Source organism: Loxodonta africana, chromosome 25 (genome assembly GCF_030014295.1).
Source record: "Loxodonta africana isolate mLoxAfr1 chromosome 25, mLoxAfr1.hap2, whole genome shotgun sequence".
In the NCBI taxonomy this organism is placed as follows: Eukaryota; Metazoa; Chordata; class Mammalia; order Proboscidea; family Elephantidae; genus Loxodonta; species Loxodonta africana.
Genome location: NC_087366.1, coordinates 36,389,690 through 36,415,635, shown reverse-complemented (window position 1 = coordinate 36,415,635; position 25,946 = coordinate 36,389,690). Strand labels below are relative to the sequence as shown.

The 25,946-nt window shown below is 42.1% G+C and overlaps 1 long non-coding RNA gene across 1 annotated transcript in view; it reads left to right on the top strand.

Annotated features, from left to right (window-relative positions):
- The window catches only part of LOC135228656 (uncharacterized), a 48,003-nt gene extending 22,057 nt beyond the window's left edge, over positions 1-25,946 (top strand). Inside the window, exon 2 of the long non-coding RNA XR_010319414.1 lies at positions 1-25,946. This exon is cut by the window's left edge and continues 13,997 nt beyond it. This is a non-coding gene — a long non-coding RNA (uncharacterized LOC135228656).

Below are 25,946 nucleotides of genomic sequence, written 5' to 3'. Positions count from 1 at the left end.
GCCTGGCTGCCCTTCTACACCGCTCTTTCCATCTGTTGAACACTCTATGCAGTCGCAGCCATAAAAAAAAATGCAGACCAAGCAGTTGAGGTTCAGATGAATTGACATTCAGTTAAATACCATGCGTCAGCCTGGGAATTGGATAGACCTGGTCTCAGAGATACGTAGCAGCCTCAGTTGAGTCATCTGTAAAATGGGGCTAATCGTAGCAACTGCTTCCTAGGGATTATTATGAGGATGCGGTAAGAGAATATATATGAAGTGTTTATTTGGCCCAGTCACTAGCATGCACTAAGTGTTCAAACTGTGATTATTACTGCCAGTGTGCAGAACTGCCAAGTTGCAAGTTCTGTCCTTGTCACAGATTCTTTCAGCAAACAATTATCGAGCATCTGTGCAGGACTGGGTGTGTTATAGGGACACAAACACATAAAACATGGGTAAATATGCTACGAGGAAACAAAAACAAAACAGAACACAGTTCTATTGAGTTAAAAAAAAGAATGACTTCCAAAAAAATTTAATTAATTTACAAAGACATTTTCTTAACAGATCAATGATTAGAAGCAATTTGGAAAAAAAAAAATGTATAAAGTGAAGCTGTCTTGTTTCTAATTGTTTTTTGACTCATTGATTTTAAACAAAACCATCATCGAAATTAACTTGATTTCTTAAAACAAGCCCCGCTTCACACTTGGAAAGCTTCAATCGGCTAGTTTGCCCATGATCTGGTCCATTTGCAACTAGTCTGGTTTGTCTAAGTGGCTTTAAAAGAGTGACACATGTATACTCAGAGAGGGCATTATTTATCAGGGCTTATCCAGTTCTGCTAAATTCCAGTCTTAAGAATTGTGGTTAGTTGCTGTCAAGTCGGCTCCGACTCCTGGCGAGTTTATGCATAACAGAAAAAACACTGGCCCGCTCTGCGTCATTTTCTAAGAATTGAAACTTATCTAGTTCAACCTCTCACCCTTTTTACAGAGTTTATGAGAGAAAATCGTTGCACTTCTGCTCAAATTCTGCCAGGAATGGAGAGCTCACTACTTCAAAAGACAGCTGAGGGCTGGGTTGAACAGCTCTGAACGTTCAAGATGGAAAAATTAGGGGGAGATTAAGCGAATTTGCATAGCACATTTGAAGGACGCAAAGCCTTTGTGTTGTTTTTCCTTTCATCTTTCTCTTCACCTCTGTAGTGTGGTCTTGTTTTGACTGCCTGTCCATCTTCCCTGTTTGCCCCAAGCTGCCGCCTGCCCTCTGCCCTGAGGGAGCAACAATAGCCGTGGTCACCGTTGGGTGGCCAAGCATTCCCTGCCTTAGGAGCTGGGAGCCAACATTCAGTTCAGTCGCTCTTGCCCTGTTCTCTGGGGAGGCTGCACCAGGCTCTGCTTCCTTAGAAAACAACAGTGAACTTTGTTCAGCCAAAACGTTATTTCTCAAGCTTAATATTTGCTCACTGGCTCTCCTTCCTCCAGCTGTTCCCAACTGCTGACCACTTCTTAGGACTGTGCTAGTTGCTTCCTCTGTTCCAGCGTTTCTTGGAAGACGGCCACAAGGGGCCAAGGCAGATGTAGCACAAGCGTTGTTGTTTGTGGCCTTGACTTCCTAGGTATGAATCAAGGAGTGGCTCCTTTGGAAGGAGGAGGTGTGTGTGCCTACCTTTGAAATCAGCTGGGCTAAAAACAGAATGAGCAGAGCAGCTCCACAAAAACCGAGCATTGCTTTGTTTTGTTCACACTTCTGGTTGCCTACAGAATTGTTTAAAAAAAAAAAAAAGTCAGTCGAGAGCAACTAAAGTAAAAAAAGAAAAGTGATGAAAGGGAGATGTTTATTTTTCAAGCTCTTGAATTCTGAAAATCCTTCTTCAGACTCTTTCATCCTTTTACAGCTCCCACTTCTAACCTGGCTCTTTATCCTCACTGTCTCCGATCTCACCCAAGTCCCATGGACCACTAGGCCTTCCGACTTTCAGGACCTTAGAGCGAGTCCTTACAATCAAGTCCTCCCTTGCTTTCCTATTCCTCTTGTTCTTCTGCCACCCAGCCTTGTTTTACCTCAAATCTGGTATCTGCTGACTGGATTGCTACCACAAATTGCTGGAGAGAGCCATGGACCTGGGTTGACTGGTTCCACAACAAAATCTGATCACCTAACCCACAGATGTCAATGCCCATGAACCTCATTTGGAACATAAAATGGGTTTTGTTTGGCCTAAATGCTTTTTGAAATAAATTGATCTAGTTACCAACATTTCAAAAAGTGAAGTCACTTTGGTGACTAGACTGTGCCTGACCCAAGCTGTAGCCTTTTCAGTCACCTCATCTGCATGTGAAAGCTGGACAATGAAAACAGAAGACAGAAGATGAATTGACTCATTTGAATTGTGGCGTTGGTGAAAATATTGGATATACCACGGACTTCCAGAAGAACGAACAAATCTGTCCTAGAAGAAGTACCACCAGAATGCACCTTAGAAGTGAAGATGATGAAACTTTGGCTCATTGACTTTGGAGACATCATCAGGAAAGACCAACCACTAGAAAAGGACATCACGATCGGTAAAGTAGCGGGCGACAACACAAAAACAAAGAGTGAAACCCTCATCTCACCTCGTTTCAGTGATATGGATTGACACAATAGGCACGACAGTGGACTCAAGCGTACCAACGATGGTGAGGGTGATGTGGGCCTGGGCACGGTCTCATTCTGTTGTACCTGAGGGGGTCCTTAGTCAGAGCCGACTCAACGGCAGCTAGCAACAACTACAATCAACGTTTGAGAAACAGGAGATCATACGAAAATATAGATTTTTACTCTACTTGAAAAGTTGGAGATCTGGCCTAGCGGGTCTTTCCTCACTCTGGAATGATGGCTTGAGAACTGAGAGGCAGCTGCCCCTCTGTCACATGCACACATTCCCCACGTTGTGACAGGCTTTTCAACATTCAGAGGATGTCTTTCTGGACGTGGAGACTGAGTATTAGATGCCGTTTATCAATGAGCTTGTGTCCCCCTCTGGGGCCTTGGCGCAGTGGTTAAGAGCTCAGGCTGTAACCAAAAAGTCAGCAGTTCAAATCCACCAGATGATCCGGGAAACCGTATGGGGCAGTTCTACTCTGTCCTATAGGGTCGCTGTGAATCTGAATCGACTGGATGGCGAAGGGTTTGCTTTTTGGTTTTGCATCTCCCCCAACGTATTTCATTCGTTAAGTGCCTGACTGATTACTCTGGGTATTCGAGCTCGTCTCCTGCTCAATGAAGTTTTTTCAGCAACCTTATCTCTAGTGGACTCCTAGCCCACCACAGTCCTCACAGGGTCGTCGCAAACCCTGCCTAGGCTCTTCATGCCCTTGATCTCTCCAGGAGGTCTTATGCATTATTGAAAAGCCTGAGACCACACAACTTGTGTTCCTCAACTTCTCAGCTTCCTTTCCTTCCTCCTTTAAACACTCCTTCTTCCCTCCCTCCCTCCCTCTTCCTTTCCTTTTTAAAACTGTAAAATAAAACACACAGAGAAGTGCTCACAACAAAGATGTGTAGCTCAATGATTTATCACAAACTCATCACCAGTGTCATTACCATCCAGGTCAAGAAATACAGCTTTGCCTGGACTCAAGAAGCTCTCCTCATTCTCCTTTCCATTTCTATACGTCCCTCCCTCCCTGCCCACCAGAGGGGCACACTATCTGGACTTTCATGGTAATTACATCCTTGATTTTCTTTATAGTTTTACCATCAAAATATGTATCCTTAAATGCTAAAGTTTAGTTTTGCCTGTTTTTGCAAACTCATATAAATGTAATTACACAGTATGTATTCTTTCACGCACGGCTCCTTTCATTCAACATTATACTTGTGAAATTCATCTATGTTGTATACAGCTGTAGTTTGTAAATTTTCATCACTGGTTAGTATTACATTCAATGAATATGGCACAATTTGCTTATCGATTCTACCCTTGATAGACACCTGAGCTGTTACCAGTTCGGGGTTTTTATGAATGTCACTACGATCATTCTTGTGTTTGTACATTGGTGCATGTGAACATGCATTTCTAAGGATATTCACTAGGAGTGGAATTGCCACTGGTTCATAGGCTACGCTTACATTCAGCTTTAATACGTTCTACCTATCTATTAAAATGAGGCCCTCGTGGTGTAGTGGTTAAAGAGCTTAGCTTCTAACCCAAAAGGTCAACAGTTGATTCACTAGCCACTCTTTGGAAACACTATGAGGCGGTTCTAGTCTATCCTATAGGGTTGCTATGAGTGGGAACCGACTCGACGGCAATGGGTTTGGGTATCTATTAAAATGGTTTTTCAAAATGGTTATACCGATTTAGAATCTTACCAGTAGTGTTTGAAAGTTGCTTAAAATTTTTGCCAACATATGTTATTGCCAATGTTGGAAAATTCAGCCATTTCAATATAGTAACTCCTTGTGGTTTTATTTGGCATTTCACTGACTATTCTGAGGTTGGCTACCTTTTCATAAGGTTATTGGCTATTTGTAGTTAGAGAATATATTTTTAGTCATTTGACACTTGCTAAGACTTGCTTTAGGGCTTAGTATATAATTGATTTTTGAAATTATTCCTTGTGGGCTTGAAAAGGATGTACAGTTAGAAGCTGTGAGCTCAGTATTCTGAATATGTCTAATAGGCTATATAGTTGCTGATTGTGTCGTTTGAATCTTCTGTATCTTTACTGACTTCTTGTCTGCTTTTACTATCAGATTTTGAGGAAGGTGTGTTGAATTCCCCCAGTAAGATAGTGGAGTGGTCTATGTGTAGATATGTTGCTTCTTGGTCTAAATATTTTGAGATTCCTCTTCTCAGGCATTTCGAGGACTCTGGAACACTCTACCTCCATTTGCTCCTCTTTCGAATTTTACATTATTATCATCATGTATTTTAATCGGCATGTATTTTATATGCACAATTTTTTAAATTATCGTTTTATGCAGTCACTGTCTTTTTATATTTACCTATATACTTGTTTTTTATGCATTTCTTTTCTCCCCGCACCTCTGGAAATCTGGAATTGTTTTCCTTCTGCCTGAACAACAGTCTTTAATCTTTCCTTTAGTATGCTCTTTCCTGACCTGATTGTGACAACTATTCTCGGTTTTGTAAATATCTTTAGTTCATCTTATTACGGAAGAATATTTTTGCTAGACATAAAATTCTAGGTTGATACTCATTTACCATATTTTTATGCAAATAACATGTGCCTTCTGCATTTGTTTGCCAGCCATGCCCTCCCCTCCCCACCCCCATGAAGCATTTTCATAAGTGCTGCTATGCGAATTTTTAAAATATTTGTTATAAAAAAAATTAGCATAGCGTGCCTGTGAAAATATCTCCCCGAGGGGAGAACACCATTGGTAAACAAATGTAGAAGGTGTGCATTATTTGTGTAAAATCATGATCCTTTTAGTGTGTTAAAGCTATTTGTTACCTTCTAGATTTTATTATTTCTGTTGCAAAGTAATCTATCAGTCTAATTTTTTCTTCAACAGTAATCTCTTTTCCCCTCCCCCATCCCCGATTTCTTAAAGATGTTTCTATTTGCTTGGGTTTTCAGTATAATTTCGCCATGATGTGTCTAGGTGTGAATTTCTGTGTGTTTATCTAGCTTTTTTTTTTTTTTATCTTGCTGGGGATTTTTAAGGGCTTCTCGAATCTTTACCTTTATAGCTTTAATTAGTTTTAGAAAAATCTCAGCCATTGTCTCTTCAAATATTTCTTCTTCCTCATTTTCTAGAATTCCCATTAAATGTATATTAGACTTTCTCAATCTATTATTTCTCTCTCACCCTCTTTTTTGTATTTTCCATCCTTTTGTTCCGCCATGCTTTATTCTGGATATTTTCTTCTGAACTAACATCCAATTTACGTATGGTCTTTTCAGCTTTGTCTAGTCTACTATTAAACCCACCCATGAGTTCTTAAATTTGGTTATTATATTGTTCAGTTCTAGAATTTTTATTTGGTTCTTTTCCATGGTTTCCAATTCTCTTCTGAAATTCTCAATCTTGTCTTTTATCTCCTTGAACATAGTAAGCATACTTATTTTAAAGTCCATGTCTGGTAATACCAATATGTGGAGATCCTATGAATTAGTTTCTATTGTCCATTGCCCTTCCGGTTTTTATTCCTGTTATCTTCTCATCTTGTTTAGTATTTTTTTGCTCTTACAGTGGACATAATTGAAAAATTAATTGTGGAAATAATTTAAGGCAGAGAATGATGTTATCTTTCTCCAGAGAGGATTTACTTTGTCAGGAGCCTGGGAACACTAGCATCCTCGGGTTAATTTAATCCACTTTCATGTATTGAGATGATCTGAGGTTGATCTACAAGGTCTGCAAGGTTTATCTATTTCTGGTTAATATTTACTCCTATGGTTTCGTCCTCCAGGGCCCCAACCCAAAGATAAGGGTTTTCCTGAGACACCCACCTTGTTAGGCCCTGGGCTCCAATTCCTGGTGCTCTACCATGTGATGCTATCTAAGGTGCTGCTCAGCCCCTTGACATCTCTGCTGCCTGATTTGGAGTTTCCTAACAGCCCAGAGGAAGAGTGGCTTCAGACTCTGGCTTACCTCCTGAATCTCCATTTTTCCAACTTCCTGGCTCACTAATTCTTTACTCTTTTCTTAGCATTCTGATGCTTCCAGGAATATATTTTTTTATAATTCATGTAGCTTGTATGTTTGTACTTACTGGGAAGCTTGGTGTGAATTACCTATAGTGCCGTGGTCCTCCACCTCTAATTTCTCATTTCCAGCCTTTTTTAAATTCACATCTCAGGGAAAGAAATGTCCTTTCTTCTCTCCAAAGCAAGACTTTGCTGATATGACCTGGCCTTGTTTCTCTTAAATCATCTTTAATTTCTCCCTTGACACTACAGCTTTCCTCTACAACATGCCCAAGTATCCTCTAGATAAACAAATAAAACCAACAAAAACCTTTCAGTAAACTCTGCTGTTCTTTCAAATTTACATCCTATACAGTATTATTTTTGATGACAGTTCTTGCTAGAATAGTTTAACTCCTCCCCCACCTTTTTTTTTCAGAGTAATGGTGACAAGTCTGCTCAAATCAGGGCTCCCATCTGGATTGATTCACTTGGCCAGAACAACTTTACACATCAGTGGATAATAGAGAAGGGGGAGGGTAGGAAAAAGGGAGGAATGAAAGATAAAATGTATAAGGTTTTAAGTTATGTAGTCCAGCACGTAAATTTTTCTATGAAAGCTCTGTCTCTGCCTTTCTCTCTTACTTCCTTTCTCCTCCCTTTTATTGTCAAAGCTTTTGAAAGGGTAATCTATTCTTCCCGTTTCAATTTTCCAAACATTCACTCTCATTTAAAGGTCACCAAAACATCCTAGTTATCAATTCCGTGACCTTTCCTCAGTCCTCATTCTCCTTGATCTTTTTGCAGAATCTGCCATAGTTTCAGCTCTTTCTCCTAAATTCTCTCCTCCTTTAGGTTCTGAAAGGCTTGATTTTCTTAGGTCTTCTCATGTTCTCTGATTACTTATTCTTGTACACCTTCTATTTCTTTTTCTTCTATTTCCTAAAGGTAGACATTCTAAAAGGATTTGTTTTTGGTCCTCTTTTCTGTTTTCATTTTTTCTTTTTGTAAATTCTTTGCATTTGTAAATTAATGGTTTACACCATTCCTTCTGTGTGAGGCTGCCCAATCTAAATATCTGGACCGGGCTTCTCTGTGGAGTTCCAGTTCTGCTTTTCTGAATTACTGCTGATTTCTTTTCTATATGCATATCCTAGAGGTCCTTCAAAAATATTTTAAAAATTGAGCTCATAATTTCCACCTGTAAAACTTCCTCTTCTTTCCAATTTCTCATGTCTGTTGTTGTCATAACTACTTCCCTGTAAATATTTTTCCCCTACATTAAGTACCCTTCCCTTTCTCTCCACTTATTCAAATACCATGTAGCTTTGAAGGGCCAGCTCAATGCCTTCTCTTTCAAGAAGCCTTTGAGTTGTGTCATGAAAAAGTGTGGGTTTCAGCAGGAAGATATATGCTTCAAATCCAGGCTCAGTCACTAACTGTGTGACCCTGTATAAGGTGTTAAGTACTGCAAACTTGAGTTTTCTCATTCATAAAACGGGAGTAAGAGAGCCTAACTCACAGGTTTATTGATAAAGATTAAATGAGTTATTTATGAATATGTTCTATTTCTATTACTGGTCTGTAAGCCCTTTGCGCACAAGATCCTTTTCTGGTTAATCAGTATGTCCCCAGGTACTTATTAAAGAATTATTCAATGAATAAATGAATACTGCACATTTATCAAACAACTTAGATCTAGGTCAGCATTTTATTAATTAAAAAGATCAACCCTACTTTATTTTATTCAACCAAATTTTGCCTTGTTATATGCAGTCATTAGTTTGGCACTCCTATTTCCACCCAATTGAATGGCTTGACTTAATATCACATAGCTGCTAAGATGGCTGAAGTAATCATGGACCTCTATACCCATCATTGCCTCAGTCTGTTGTTGCCCTGCAAGTGTAGAGAAGTTTGAATGATAGTTTGGAGGGCTAAATGGTAGAGACAACTGACCTTGGCTATAAAGGTCTCTAAGTCCCATCACCCCCTATTATTTTTGCTTAATTTATCCGGATAATTGCTTCAAATATTCACTTCTCTTGATCTTTATTGAATGGCCTATCAGACCCAGGCAAACATCTGTTCCTAAGTCACTATTCTCATTTCCTTCTCTGACCTTCTTTCCTTCTCCTTGGCCTTAAAAGTGGGCAAGGCTGTTCTGCCAAACCAGCCCTCAGCTGGGAAGTGGCTCTTTTCCAAGAGTGCATCAGGCCTGATACACCTGTCTGCCAGAATGGACAAGCCAAGCCCTCGTCTCCCTCTTGGCCTATCAGATACAGCTGAATACGTTTGGCTGATACTCTAGCAATTTGGTTATTTGCTTTTGGCTCTGAACTGATTGTAGACCACCTGGTCAGAGCTTGGCTCACCCATTTCCTAGTTCCCTTGGCAGATGGTGTCTGACAGCCACAGTATCTTAGCTCCTTTCCTCCCTTTCCACTCTCCCCCAATATGTAAGTCTTTCAAGGGTGGGATATGGCACACAGAATGACTTTCCCGTAGCATAATCGAGAAGGTTTTCAAAAAAAAGTTTTCTGGTCCAGGCCAGTGTAGTTGGCTAAATAATGACCCCCAATGATATTAAGTCCTAACCCATGGAATCTGTAAATATTACCTTATTTGGAAAAAAGGTCTTTGCAGGTGTGACCAAATTAAGAATTTTGTGATGGGGAGGTTATTCTGAATTATTCAGGTGGGTTTTAAATGCCATCACAAGTGTCATTATAAGAGAGAGGCAGAGGGAGATCACACACACACACACACACACACACACTATAGAAAGTGATGCGAAGAGGGAGGCAGAGATTCAAGTGATGTAGCCACAAGCCAAGGAACACCGGGAGCCACCAGAAGTTGGAAGAAGCAAGCCAAAGATTCTCCCCTAGAGCACCCAGCGGGAACATGGCCTTGTCAACATCTTGATTTCAGCCCAGTGGACGCCTGGCCTCCAAAACTGTGAGAGAATAAATTTCTGTTATTTTCAACTACCAAGTTTGTGGTAATTTTTTACAGTAGCCACTGGCGACTGTGACCCAGCCAGTCACAATTATGGCAGAGCTAATTGCTGTAATACTGTTGCCAGCTGTGCTTTACAGGGCACTTAAATGGAAGACCATAAGCCAATGCTGACTCTCAGCTCTTTTGATTCAGAAACTCAATTTGATCAATTCACTGAGATTCGACTGGGTTCATAGCAACCAATGGTCTAGACTGGATACTACATCAGAATATTCCAATTTTTATCTTTATTGAAGAAGAGTGTCAGTCTCAGGCACGGCACCCTTCCCAAAGAGACCACATTAATAGTTCGGAATTTTACTTGGTGAGCCCATACCAGAAGATGGAAATAGGAAGAGGCATATGAATTTAATGTCAGTCAGGGTTCCTGCCAGCACTCCACAGCTTAGGGCCTCCACAGTATGGATGCCCCAGTAGCTGACACTCTTGCCCTTAAGTATAAAGAATTGCCTTTCCCTATTATGTATCCAGGAAAAACCTAGTGCTTCCGACTGTTCAGGGTGGTTAGAACATATCATTTTCTGCAGTAACTTTGCGGCAAGGATGCTAGTGGTTGGATAGAAGCTGCCCCAGAAGCACCTAGAAGCCCACATCTGGGGTGCCCCATCTGCTATGTCATAGTAAGTCAACAAGTATTTATTGACAATGTGTTGGTCAGCATTGGGTTGCAGAGCACAGATGTCACTCTAGTTACTTTAAGCAGAAAGAGATTTATTGCAAGGCATTAAATGGCTAATAAAATAGCTGGCAGGGCCAAGAAGAACGGTTGTGGACTGGCCTGTGTGGGGTGAGTCCACTAAGAGAGCCGCTGCTCTTGCCACCACCAGGGAGTTGGCTGCCCAGCTGCAGAGCTGCCCTACAGCTGCTACAGTCTGCACCCCAAAATGAAGCCTTGTGCCCTGCTTCTCTACCCACTGAACTCGGTTCCAAATTCAAGTCTTGCATGACTGCCTACTATTCGAGGAATTTAAATTACAGCCAGGATTTTAGCTGCAGGGCAGTTGGGGAAATATAGTTTTACCATTCCAGCTACTGCATTACAGGAAGGCAACATACAAGTTGGTTGCAATGGGTGTTGAGTGAGCCAACCCACAGTTTCTAACACACACACACACACACACACACACACACACCTACTATATAATCCAGTCAACCCACTGCTGTCAAGTTGATTCTGACTCATAGTGACCCTATAGGACAGAGTAGAACTGCCCCATAGAGTTTCCAAGGAGCGCCTGGCAGATTTGAACTGCTGACCTTTTGGTTAGCAGCCGTAGCACTTAATCACTATGCCACCAGGGTTTCCAACTACAGTATACTGAGCCTATTCCAAGTGAATAAGACAGAGTCCAAGCACTCAAGGAGCTTACTTTCTCATGGATGCAGATACCATGTTTATCAACAAATAAATACAGTAATTTCAGGTACTGGTGAGCACTACAAAGTAGATAAAGTCATGTAATGAGGGAGTGGCCAGGGTGGGGTGGTAGTTGCTTTAGCATGAGTGATCAGTGAAGGCCTCTTGAAGTGACACTTTTGATTTAGATGTGAATGATGAAGAGACAGTCATGCAAAAATCTGGGGAAATGGTGTTTCAAGAGGAGGGAACAGCAAGGGCAAGGCCTGGAGACAGGCATAACTTGACATGATCAGGGAAGGGAAAGGTCTAGTATAGATGGAATTCGGTGAATGAAGGGAGAGTGGAGGGACATGAGGTCGTAGAGCTAGGCAGGCACTGAACCCTGAGGGCGTTGCGGGAGTGTGGATTTTATCCTGGTTGCGGCAGGAAGTTACTAGAAGGTTTTAAGGAGGGAAGTTGCAGTGGATTGAATAATGTGTCCCCAAATTCATGTCTACATGGAACTTCCGAATGTGACATTATTTGGAAATAGGGTCTTTACGGATGTAATTAAGGTGAGATAGAGATGAGATAATCCTGGGTTAGGGTGGGCCCTAAATAAAAAAACAGTGTCTTTATCAGAGACAGTAAAAGACATACAGGGACGCACAGAGAAGAAGACCATGTGAAGGTGAAGGCAGAGACTGGAGTGATGCGTCTACAAGCCAAGAAACACCAAGAGTTGCCAGGAACCACCAGAACCTGGGAAAGAGGCATGGGACAGTTTCTCCATCAACTGCCAACACCTTGATTTTGGACTTCTGTTCTCCTGAACGGTGAGAGAATAAATTTCTGTTGTTTTAAGCCACCCAGTTTGTAGTAACTTATTATGACACCTTAGCAGACTAATGCAAGACTGATATGGTCCAATTAGTGCCATGGAAAGATCACTCTGGCTGCTTCTGGAGATGAACTCTAGGAGGCCAGGACTGGGAGGCACAGTAGTGCCTGAGTAGATGATGAGAAGCTGTCAGATTCAGGATATATTATAGAGGTAGACCCTATAGACATTACTCTTGAATTGGGTGTAGGGTGGGGAGATGATATAGAAGAGTTGGATTTGGCTGTTAGTTTTGTGGCTTGAGTAACTGGTGCAATTCACTGAGATGAGGAGGCTTGGGGAGCTGAGTTGGGATTGATAATTAAGCTTTGGCCATTCTAAGTTCGATATGCCTATTTGACATCTAAGTGAGATGCTGAGCTAGGCAATTGAGGCTATACCAGTCTAGGACTTTAGGGAAAAATAGGCACAGGGGATAACTTTTGAAAGTCATCAGCACATAGATGACATTTGAATTCTTGGGACTAAATGACAGAGTAGATAAGGAAGGGAGAGGAGCTGACGTCAGAACTCTGGGGGCACGTGAATGACATTTAGAAATCTGGTTGAGAAGGCAGAGACAAAGGGGCCTGAGAAAATGTGGGGAGTGGGTCAGGAGAAAAACCATCTGTGGGATCAGAGAATTCATCTGAAGAAAGTGTTTCAAAGAGTGAGATGTCACCCATGAGTGCTGTGGAGGGCTCAAGTAAGGTGAAGACTATTGAGCACTAGCGTTGGCTTGATGAAGGTCTTTCATGAGCTATTTCAGGGAAGTGGTGGAGACAAAATCTTGACTGGAGCAGTTGAAGGAGAGAATGGCAGATGAGGAGGTGGTGATGGTGTTTAGACAGCTCTTTGGGGATGTTTCTCTGAAAGAAAGCATGGAGATGGGTCAGTTGCTGGAGGAGGATGTGGGATCAAGGGAGAGAGAGGATAATGGTGGGAAAGGTGTCCTTGAGAAACCAGAGAGGAGGTAATTCAGGGCACGTGTAGAGCTGTTCTCCTTAGATAGTCCAGGGACAATTCGGTTGTTGTCATAAGGGAAGGCATATCTGTTACCATAGTCGGTGGTGGGAATTTGTGGCTGGTGGAAGAGGTGAAGAAAGTCCAGCTCAGAACCTAGTGGCAAGGGCTGGAGTCCCTGTTTTAGTCCTTTTGTGGGATGATGCCCCCAGTTGCACAGGTGATTTGTTCATTTCACATATGCAAACTCCAGGCTTTAAGTTAGGAGTCCCTGGATGGTGCAAACAGTTAATACCCTTGGCTGCTAACTGAAAGGCTGGAGGTTCAAGTCCACCCAGAGGCTCCTTGTAAGGAAAGCATGGCAACCTACTTCCAAAAAATCAGCCACTGAAAACCCTATGGAGCACAGTTCTACTTAGACACACATGAGGTCACCATGAGTCGGAGTCAACTGATGGCAACTGTGTTTTGTTGTGGTTGTTAGGATTTAAGTTATCTGCTCCTTAAAGGTCTGGAACCACTGCCTTCCCTTCTTCCCTCCATCCCCCATCCTATCTCCCCTCTTGGGTATTTTGTCATGGTCAGGCTGTTTTTTCTTTTAAACTTTTTAAACACAAGGAGTCTGATTATATCCCCTTCTCCTAGAATAATGGGCTGCTTCTTGCTCCTTTTATTCAAAATGAAGCTAATAAAGAAATTCCTCTTGAGTTGTCTTCGTTGATAGCATAGGGTCCTTGCTCTGCACCTACCCTGCTAAGTAGAGCCTCCTCAGACATTCTTAGGGGTCCTGGCCCATTCCTTTCCCTCTTGCCCCAGCCTCGTTATGGGGCTACCCTCAGGAAGTGCAAGCTGGTTTTCTTACACTTTCTATTTCCCTAAAAAAAGGGAAAAGTCTTCATAAATTTAATCTTAGCTAACTAATAATATGGTTTAGCTTATTCTCCTTTTACTGTCTAGCATAATTTTTTTAGTGACTTTTCAGCACTAGAAAAAGGCAAGCAATGAACAAAAGCAGCTGCTGTGGAGTCCATCCTGACCCATGGTGTGCCCACTTGTGTCAGAGTAGAACTGTGCTCCATACGGCTTTCAATGGTTGATGTTTTGGAAGTAGATCATCAGGCCTTTCTTCCAAGGCACCTTTAGGTGGACTTGAACTTCCAACCTTTCAATTAGCAGCTGAGTGTTTTAAGTGTTTGCACCACCCAGGGACTCCACAGAGCACTATTCTCATGAAATATTATTCACCAAAAAGACTTTTGTGGTCAAACCAATTTTGGAAATCTTGCATATTAAAGGCTTGGAGGAGTCCTGTAGTTTAGAAACTCTTTTAACTACCCACCATTTCTCAAACTTATTTGACCCCAAAACAGTGTTCTGAAGAGTACACCTTGAGAAATTTCTGCCTAAGTTAGCTCTTAATACTCCAGAAAAAAGTAATCATCACTATTTACCCTCAGGATTCAATGAACCCTTTAAACAATACTTTTCATTCATTTTGTGAGTAATCTGTAGAGGTAAGGACAAAAGGATAGTGACAAACAGCTCTATTAAAATTTTTAATAAGAATTTAAACACAGCAAATCCAATTTTTTATTCCATATTTTCCTGGTTTTGGAGAGATATATACCTGAAGTGGGAAACGCTCTTGGAATGCAACCTGCTTCCCATCGACTGTTGTGCATGAATCTGGGAGATCTGTCTTGTAAATACAGACTTAGATTTCAAATACATCTCTAGTAGGTTCTAGCTTATCACTGTTTCTGGTTCTTCTTCTTGCACTCGTGTCATCAAAATATGGGAACAAATTTTTTGAAACCTTCGATAGTGCATAACTTTGTTAAAGTCCCTGGGTGATGCAAACAGTTAAGCTCTCAACTACTAGCTTAAAGGTTGGTGGTTCAGACCCACCCAGATGTGCCTCAGAAGACAGACCTGCTGATCTGTTTCTAAAAGGTTATGGCCTTAAAAACCCTATGGAGTCATAGTTCTACTCTGCACACATGGGGTCACCATGGGTCGGAGCCAACTCAATGGCAACCACCACCACCAAAAACAATTTTCTTCAAGAGAGAATGGACATCTTCCATAATTTTTGGATTTATGAACACCAGATCAGATGCTCAGTCCAACAAGTTGTTCATTTCTACATCATCTGTTTCCCTCCAGTCACATTTGTATACACATGTGCCTTTAGCATTTGTCGACTTACAAATCATGTCAAGTAAATTTCAGTGGACAAACATCATAAAAGACGAAGGAACACCATCGTGCATCCTTTTAGCAAACGAGATGGTCCAGGTTCCTGTGAAAAATATTGCATGAAGAAGTCCTTCTGTGCAATGACTAACTGAATGAGAATACTATGTTTCCTCTTGGTCCTTGGAAATCATATTTTTAAGTTTGAGAAAGTTCATTTGGGTATTGTCATCTGAAGTCTTATGGTCTGAGATTTCACTTTTATGATCAATTTCATCACCATCGTTATAGATAGGAGTTGCTGCCTGTCTTAGTTATTTAGTGCTGCTATTACAGAAATACCACAAGTGGACGGCTTTAACAAAGGGAAATTTATTTTCTCACAGAATAGTAGGCTAGAAGTCCAAATTCAGGGAGTCAGTTCCAGGGGAAGGCTTCCTCTCTCTGTTGGTCTGAAGGAAGGTCCTTTTCATCAGTCTTCCCCTGGTCTAGGAGCTTCTCCACACAGGAACCTTGGGTCCAAAGGACACTCCCTGTTCCTGTGTTGCTTTCTTGGTGGTATGAGGTCTCCATGTCTCTCTGCTTGCTTCTCTCTTTTATATTTCAAAAGAGATTGGCTTAAGACACAAACGGATTTTGTAGATCTCATCAACATAACCACTGCTAATCCATCTCATTAACATCACAGTGATAGGATTTACAATGCACAGGAAATCACATCAGATGACAAAATGGTGGATAATCATATAGCACTGGGAATCAAGACCTAGCCAAACTGACAGATATTTTTGGGGCCGCAATTCAATCCATGACACTGTCTCTTTGTCTCCATTTTCTGATTCAGCTAATAGTTGTGAAACATCTTCCTGTGTCTTTTTTTTTTTTTTTTTTGCCATTTTAGACCACACAGTGAAACGGGTTTCTCTTATATATGACTTTTTTGGCCTTGGGTTTGTAATTCTGCCAGAAATTCTTGGTTGGGTAGCAGTATGCCCTGTGATTGGTTTATTTTACTAACTTTACAGGGATTGGTCAGTTTGATAGTTGAAAAGTGGTGTGTAAAACCACCCAATAGAATTAAGTAACTTGCAGCCCACAGAGGAGATTAGTGGGTTCGTGGCCCTGCATGGGGGATCTTGAAATTGACGAAGAGTTTGCTTACATAAGCACCAGCCCCACAGAAATTTTTTTTCTTTTCTGTTTTTTAATTTTTATTGTGCTTTAAGTGAAAGTTTGCAAATTAAGTCAGTCTCTCATATAAAAATTTATGTATACCTTGCTATATACTCCTAGTTGCTCTCCCCCTAATGAGACAGCACACTCCTTCCCTCCACTCTCTACTTTCGTGACCATTCAGCCAGCTTCTGACCCCCAGAGTGGGTCTCATCTCCCCTCCAGACAGGAGCTGACCACATAGTCTCATGTGTCTACTTGATCCAAGAAGCTCACTCTTCACCAGTATCATTTTCTATCCCATAGTCCAGACCAATCCCTGTCTGAAGAATTGGCTTTGGGAATGGTTCCTGTCTTGGGCTAACAGAAGGTCTAGGGACCATGACTTCCAGAGTCCTTCTGGTCTCAGTCAGACCATTAACTCTGGTCTTTCTACGAGAATTTGGGGTCTGCATCCCACTGCTCTCCTGCTCCCTTAAGGGTTCTCTGTCCCACAGAACTTTTTAGAAAAGGGGAAGAGGGAACCTTAAGACCAAGAAGAGCTCAGAGCAGAATGATTTGGACCTGGGGTTCCTGTGAGGGAAACCTCCTGAAAGAGCTATAATATGGTTCAAGTGCAGTAGCACTGAAGACAACGAAAGGCCTGGAAGGGTCCTGTTGGCAGAGCTGACTGTGAGAGGCCCAGAAGGGACTCAGTGGCAGAGCCAGTAGCTGTGAAGAACTGCATACCTAAGAGAGGGTCTGCATGGCTGAAAGGGCTGCATCACTGGCTAGGAGCTTGGCCATTTAGCAGCAGAGAAGCCGATAGTGGGGAAGCTTGATGGCAGAGAGGCCTGATGGCTGAGAGCAGCTAAAAGAGCTGTCCTGGTTGGAAGCTGTCCTACACTGAGGAAGAGAGGGATGTGCTCTCCACTTCAAGGGAGCCTTCCACACCTTGCCTGTGAGCTTCTTGATCCTGACCCTGAGTTGTTTCTATTGCTTCCAAGTTGATCCTGATCCTGAGTTGTTTCTATTACTTCCAAGTTGATCCTAATCCTGAGTTGTAGCCTCTATTGAAAATAATCTGGAGGTGAATTTACAGAATGATTACCGTTTTATACTTCTTATTAATTCTTGTATCTCATCATCAGTACTTCTTATGTGTCCTGTCTTCAGCCACTGCTACACTGTGGATATGTAATAAACAATACATGACAAGGAGTAACTGTGAGTAAAGAGCCCTGGTGGTGGAGTGGGTAAAGCAATTGACTGCTAACTGAAAGATCAGGGGTTTGAAACCACCAGGGGCTCCCTGGGAGAAAGATGTGGCAGTCTGCTTCCGTGAAGATTTACATCCTTGGAAATCCTATGTGGTCGCTATGAGTCAATATCAACTCAACAGCAGTAGGTGTGGTCTGAGTACTGTGTGGCCATTGCAACAAATTATTGAACCCTGCAGAAGAGCAGAGAGTGCCATGGATGGAACGGCTGGTGTCAGAAATGGTGAAGAAGTTGGAGAGTGAAGGTATGTTTGACCTCTACCTCATAGGAACCAGCTTTGTGCTGATCCTGATTCTTATCCCTGGTGAATTTAGACAGCTCACTGCATTGTATTACAGACCAACAGGAAAAAAAAAAAAAAAAATTTGTACATTTTCAACTGTTCAGTGCCAGCTACCAAGATGGTGTCTCCAGGCTTCTTTTACACCTTCTTGAAGCTGATGCAATACTTTCCACCAACGCAATAATACTGAGAATGATGCAATTCTGATTATTTGTTTTGCTATTGCAGCATCCTTCTAATCTAGGTAGCTCCATCATTTTTTAAACATAAAAAAATAATTAACAAATAATGATGAAATAGCAAAATATTTCAAGATATAAGAAAAATAAGAATGCTCGAGTTCCTAAGTGTAATTCAGCTGTTATAAAATGGTCCGAAGGACACCTATGGTAATTGCAATACAGAGTGAGTTTTATTACTTTTAAGAAAAATAAGTAATTGTCTTTTTTCTTTGGAAAATCTCTAAGTAAGAATAAAAGTCAAGTAATATCAATCCTTACAATTAGGCAGAACTACCCAAAAAAGGAACTCAAAAATTAAAATCGTATCTAATGGATCCTGATTATATGCTGAGTTAGTTTTTTTCCAATATTGTACTCACATGCAATCTCTTAAAACTTTCTAGGAACGAAAACGTGTTTTTCACTTTTGTTTTGTATATGATAAAGAAATGATTTTGAGTAAAACATATCTTTTAGGTTAGTATGTTCTTAGTGTTTGTATCTAAAGTTTATTTTATACAATTTAAAAAGTATTCATGATATTTGTCTTTTTCTCTGTTTAACAAGTGACAAATGCCACTTAGTTTATTTGACATGAATTTATATAGTAAAAAGTGTTATTTGTGATGAATAAAGTAAAAAAGGCTTATTAGGCTTTCAATTTTACTTCCTAAACATTTATTAGATGTATTTTATAATGTTATAGCATAAAAATAGGCAAAAAAATTGTTTTATTTTCCTGATGTTTAGAATGCTTATATTTTGCAGTGAGACCCAATTGGTCTACTTTGGTAATTTTTGATATATTTTTTCTAAATAACAAGATAAGGCAAGAGATTTTTAGCTGGTCTTTTCAAATAATACATTGTGGATATGAATATTTTTCATCAACAAATTAAAAGCCAAATTGGATGTAATTGCTACTTTTTTTTTTTTTTCTTTTCAACTTACATTTCTGAAGTGCTAGAAATCTGGTCCTGGTGAAAATAACCTGGACATGAATTTGCAGACTGATTATCATTTTATACTTCTTGTTAATTCTTGTATCTCATCATCAATGCTTTGTACACTTTGTACACTTTGTACACTACCTGTTTTCAGCCACTGCTACACTGTGGATATGCAATAAATGATACATAACAAAGGATAAAAACAGTTAAGAACTGTTGTGCCCAAGACCACCATGGCAGCTGGCAGTGGTCAGTTGAGGACCACATGGATGACTGGTTGAATCCCAAGGAAGCTCATCCCTTCTCTGCAAACAACTGTACGCACTCACGCTGTACATACTAGAAGGCCCTGAAACAGTTGCATTTCAAAGCAGAAAAATTTAAATAATCATTTTATTTGTTGAGTTAAAAAAGAGAAATGGACATAACATGTTTTTAGCTCTTCTAATGAGGTAAATCCCTGGATCTCTTTTCAGAAACATTTTAGACTCACTGGTTGAGAAACTCTGGCATTTGGGTCCTGGCCAGTGCTCTCAGAGTGGTGTGGAAATGCCTGACTCATTCTTCTTCTTTGAAGCTCCTTCGTACAGATATTGTCTGTGGACATTGTAGCCTCCTGGGCCCAAGTGTCTGATAGAGGGTGTCATGGATTGAATTGTGTCCCCCCAGAATATCTGTCAACTTGGCTAGGTTGTGATCCCCAGTATTGTATGATGGTCTACCATTTTGTCAACTGATGTGATTTTCCTATGTGTTGTAAATCTTATCACTATGATGTTAATGAGGTGGAATAGGTGGCAGTTATGTTAAAGAGGCAGGACTCGATATACAAGATTGGATTTTGTCTTGAGCCAATCTCTTTTCAGATATAAAAGAGAGAAGTGAGCAGAGAAACGGGGGACCTCACACCACCAAGAAAGCAGCGCTGGGAGCAGAGCGCATCCTTTGGACCTGGGGTTCCTGCGTGGACAAGCTGCTAGTCCAGGGGAGAATTGATGACAAGGACCTTCCTCCAGAGCCAACAGAGAGAGAAAGCCTTCCCCGGGAGCTGATGCCCTAAATTTGGACTTCTAGCCCACTATACTGTGAGAAAATAAATCTCTCTTTGTTAAAGACATGGTATTTCTGTTACAGCAGCACTAGATAACTAAGACAGAAGGTGAGAGGTTGAAGTGAGCCTAGGAGCAACCGTTGCTACTTAGACTCTGGACTGCCTGAAGAAAGGCATAGTTGGGTGGTGCACCTTCTCTCATCAGAGTTCTTCCCAGGCCAGTCAATGCACACCTTGTTTCCTTCCCTGGTGGGTCAGGAAGGCCTGTGAGGACACTACCTGGCCCTTTTCCTTTGGAGCTATGGTATAAGTCTATGAGTAGTTTCCCTCTCCCTGTAATGCCTGGCTCTAGCACGAGGATGTCCCTCTAACAACCTTGCCCTTGGAAAATATTTCAGATGTGGATGTTCTTTGCCAGGGTCAAGAGCCTCGTTAGCCATGAGCCCAGTGGCCTTAAAGATAATTACACAGGGAAGAAAAGAAGAAATGGTATAGAAAGTAGAGAAAATCAAGAAGGGTGAAACATGAAGGAAGATAGAAAAAAAAAATGTATGTGTCTCAGGGATTAGTTGAACCACTGGATTCACATCATTAGAAGAGCTAAGAACATGTTATGTCTCAGTTAGAAGTTATCTCTTCCCAGGCTGGACTCATTCTATGTTTTCATCAATAAATGTTAGATAGAATTTGAATGCAGTGCCAAGAAGCAGCCTACTGATTTGATATGCTTTTGGGATAAATGCCCATAAAAAGAGCATGTAACTAGAATATAAGCTGTGTAAAGGCAAGTACTTGAAGCTTCTTGTTCATTCCGGTATCCCTAATATCCATGAACAGTTTCCGACATGGACTAAGCATGTGGTAAACATTTGTTGAGTTGAATAGAATGTTCTCTTATGCATAGATCTAGGTGAACGCTGAAGGAACTGGGTTTTGAAATTGTCCTGTGTTCTCATGGGTCTAAAGGCCAGGAGGTCCTTCTCTTCCTGTAACCAACCAGCAGCCATGAGGTTGATTTCAACTCATGGTGACCCCAGGTGCATCAGAGTAGAACTGTGCTCCACTGGGTTTTCAATGGCTGATTTTTTGGAAGTAGATTGCCAGGCTGTCCTTCTGAGGCATCTCTAGGTGGGCTGGGACCACCAACTGTTTGGTTAGTAAACGTTAACCATTTGCACTAAATAGTGTTAACTGTTTGACTCTTCCCTTCCCTTCCTCTAGGGCCTGATATTTAGAGATTACAGTGCAGAGGCACAGCTCTACGTCTGCCCTTGATACGGAACAGTTCTTCCCATCAGGAAGAATAGCCTCTTGAGACAAGCTTCTGGAGGGACACATGTGGGTAGCGTAGGAGAAGTGGACCAGTAGCCAGGTGGGCTGATTGACCCTAATGCTCTACCAGTGATGGCCATCAAGTCCAGCACACCCTAGCTCACTCTTGGGGTCTTAGCTTCATCATCTTTAAGATCGAAGTTGTTGTGGTTGTTAATTGTAATTGAGTTGGCTCTGACTCATTGCAACCTTATGTACAACAGAAGAAATGTTGCCTGGTCCTGCACCATCTTCATGATCATTGGTATGTTGGAGCCCATTGCTGCAGCTGTGTGTCAATCCACCTTCTCTAGGGTCTCCCTTGACTTTGCTGGCCCTCCACTTGACCAAATATATGCCCAGTGATTGGTCTCTCCTGATGACATGTCCAAAGTAAGTGAGTTGAAGTCTTGGACAATGTTCTGTGATCCATAGAATTGTCACTGGCTAATTCTTGGTATTAGATTGCCAGGCCTTTCTTCCAAGTCTGTCTTAGTCTGGAGGCTCCACTGAAACCTGTCCACCATGGGTAACCCTGCTGGTATTTGAAATACTGGTGGCATAATTCCCAGTATCACAGCAACATGCAAGCCACCACAGTACAGCAAATTGACAGACGGGTGGTGGAGACTAAAGTTAGTGTCTATCATTTACCTCCTTCAGAGATGTTGAGATGGATGATAAATTAATATGAAAAATAATCTAAACAAATGCCACCTGTTATAATGCTTTTGACAGAGCCATCTGTGGGGTAGATGCAGATGGATGGAAATCTATGCCCCTGGGAACATGGGGAATACTGAAAGGGTGTCCACCGACAGATTGCCCAGTCTGCAGTGTTGCTGGGGTGTGTGCATTTTGGGATTGCAGGAGTCAGGGATAGCCTGTGAGCAATGGAGGCAGTGTGAGCAATAGTATAACCATGCCTTGGACTTGTATGTCACTTTAATCCTGGCTCTCCTTGTAAGATTGTTGTGGCTGGTGTTAGCTGCCATCAAGTTAACTCATGCACAGCAAAACAAAACGCTGCTCAGTCCTGTGCCATCCACACAATCAGTTGTGAACAGGGTTTCTGTGGCTAATTTCATAAGTAGATCATCAGACCTTTCTTCCTAGCCTGTCTTAGTCTGGAAGATCCTCTGAAACCTGCTCAGCATCATAGCAACACAAACGCTTCCATTCACAGATGGCTGGTGGCTGTGCCCTGAGATGCATTGAACCTGGGTGTCCTGCATGGAAGGTGAGTATCCTACCACTGAACCTTCAACATCCCTGACTTATAGGTTTTAGAAACAAACAAACAAACCCACTACAGTAGAGCCGATTCTGACTCCTAGTGACGCTATGGGACAGAGTAGAATGGCCCCATAGGGTTTCCAAGGCTGTAAATCCTTAAGGACACAGACTGCCACATCTTTCTCCCGTGGAGCGGCTGGTGGGTTTGGACTGTCAACTCTTCAGTTAGCAGCCGAGAGCTTTAACCACTGTGCAACCATGGCTCCTCCTTGTAGGATACCAAACCAAAAACAACCAAACCTGTTGCCATCAAGTTGATTCTGACTCATAGCGACCCTTTAGGATACAGTAGAACCGCCTGATAGGGTTTTCAAAGAGTGGCTGATGGATTTGAACTGCTGACCTTTTGGTTAGCAGCCATAGCTCCTAATAACTGTGCCACCAGGGCTCCTCTTGTAGGATAAAAAAAAAAAAGTAGGATAGGGAGGGGCAAATCTTTCAAAGGATAACTGTCTCCCCTGCAGGGAAACTGTGTGCAGACACCAGGCTCTGTGTGCTGGGTGGGCGTCTGGCATGGAGCAGCAGTTAACCTGCTGTGTTCTGGGTAGTGTGGCTGGATCCCACACAGGGAGCCCTTGGGAGGAGAGGTGTGGCTCCAGAGGGGCAGGCACAGCTAGAGAGCTCCCCACAGGACTCTCTCAAGCCACATTTCTGACTGTAACTCTGCTGGGAGTGGGGCCGTTGTAGGGCCAGGGAGCTTCTGGGCCAAGCCGTAGGATCTCTAGGATGAGGGGCAGGGTCCTTCCTTCGTGGGTCTGTCCTCGTCTCCAGAACAGACCAAGAAACTTTCAAATGGCAGTGGTCAGGCTATTTGATCTGGAACTGGAGTTTCCAAAAGGGTTGATTTACTGTGTAAAGTAAAATCAGCGAAAACTCTTATTGCAAATGCTGCTTACCTGGTATTTGTAGGCTAATGGCTTGGGAAGCCAGAGTGCCTTTCATCTCCTGAATTCAGCTTAATGATGTGTTCTAAACACTTTCCATGTTCAGGGGTGCCATGTACAGTTGTGGAGTTTGTGCACTGCACAAAGGCGCTAGGCTTGGTGTGGAGGGGAGTACGCACATGGATTCTGAAATCCAGATTGTGCTTCCCTGTGGAATGGGCTCGGGGCTGCCTTCCCTGGAGAGAGGGACCCTTTTCTTTACACAGGGCATTGCTCTGCAGGGTTGTCATCCAGGCTAGTGGACACCATCATTTTCCTCAGCTGGGCTAGACGTTGGGGATACAGCGATGAGGAAGACAGAACACTTTCCTTCCAGTCATATATAGATTCTTAAGAAGATTCAGAATCTAGACAAATGCAATTGTACTACTTCTCGTTTCCTTTCCCATAATATTCCTTTCTGGTTTGTTTCTGTCATCAGTCTTGGAAAGGCTGAGATGCTCTTGGGGAGACCACACAATTTTGCTGGGAGACTTTCCATTTGCTGAATGTTTGTAGGAGCCAGGTTTGGTGAAAACATAGCAGAAAACCTGTATACTGGTGTTCATTGCAGCACTTTTCACAATAGTCAAAAGGTAGAAACCACCGAAATGTTCATCAGCAGACGAATGGACAAATAAAAAATAGTCTATACATACAATGGACTGTTACGTAGCTGTAAACAGAAATGAAGTCCTGATGCATGCTACAACATGGATAAACCTTGAAATCATTATGCTGAGTGAAAAACAGACATAAAATGACAAATACTTTATGATCTCATTTACACAAAATAAGCTAGTATATAGAAACCAAAGATTATTAATGGCTACCGGGGTGGGAGAGAGTGGGAAAGGGGAAGTTTTTGTTTGGGGAACAGTGAGGTTACGTTAATGGTGGTGGAATATATTTGAACAGGATAACGATAATGGTGGCTCAATATGAAAAATGTAGTCAATGTCATTGAATTGTCAACACGTAAGTTGTTGAGTTGGTAGATGTTTTGGTGTGTATGTTTTCCTCACAATAATACTAAAACACAGCTGTGAGACCGAGAGAGGGGCCCTTTCTGTGGGCACATTAGTCCTATGAAGACAGAAAAGCAAATCCCACAGTTCCTGGGCCTGGGGGCTGACTTTCTGAGGTAGCTGCTAGAGTTACTTGGTTTGCTAGGCTCTGAGGTAAAACCCCTCAGCTGAGCTGATGAGCCAGCCCACATGTCCCCGGCACACTCTCTCCCACTGTTGACCTATGTTGGGTGTGCTGTATAGACATCGGTGAGGGAATAAAAACCCAACCAAACATAACACCTCAATGGTTAGGTCTCAGAGAAGCCAAATGTGCAAATGTCATCATCCCGTAGACTCATCCCATGAGATGGAGGATGTGAAAGTCATCCCAAATAGGGACAGACGAGCCGGGTGCTGCAATCTCGGCTCCTGCTATTGTAAACATCTTAATTGTAACACTGGGCAGTTCCCAGCCTGGGAAAAAGCCTTGTCAGCAGCTATGTGGTCAAACAAAGAAAGATGATGTAAGCCTGTTGTGTGAGCAGGCTGCTGTGCGTGTGGAGGCGGCATCTCCTCTGTCTGCATCGACCTCATGCACATGGAGAAGTGTAGAGTTGAGACGTTGCTTGGTTGATGCCTGAACTTCCTTGCTTGGGGTGTGCAGGTTGGGCACTGGCCGTCCCAGGGGCCCCAGTCATTACACACTTCAAGAATGGGCTGTACTTTTGTAACAATTATCTGAGAGTTAGAAGGAAAGCATTTTGAAGAGGGGAACTTTTCCAAATTTGCATATGATCTGATAGAGAGCTGCTCTTGATTCGACTCTAACTCATGGTGACCTTAAGTACAATAGAATGAAATATTTCCTGGTTCTGAGTCATCCTTACAATCACTGGCATGTTTGAGTCCATCTTGGTGGCTATTGTGCCAATCTTTCTCACCGTGGGTCTGTCATGCCCTTGCTGGCCCTCTACTTCACCAAAAATGATGTCCTCCTCTAGAAGTTGATCCCTCCTGATGACATATCCAAAGCAAGGGAGTCAGACAATGTTCTGTTGTGTTTTCATTGGCTAATTTTTAGTAAATTGCCAGACCTTTCTTCCTAGTCTTTCTTAGTCTAGAAGCTCTGCTGAAACTTGTCCACCATGGGTGACCCTCTGGTATTTGAAATACCAATGATACAGCTTGCAACATCATAGCAACACAAAAGCCACCACAGGAGATATGACAGATGGGTGGTGGTATTGTGTTCTGATAGGGGTCTTGTATAAGGAAGTACGGGAAACAGCACCCTTTTAGTACCTTTAAATATTTTCCCGGTATAACAATGCAAAATGGGAAAGTGTATAGGCAGTAAGAGGGCTGGGATTTCAGGGAGTGGAGAGGTCATCGTTGGACTGTTACTAAAGGTTACACAGGGAGGTGGCACTT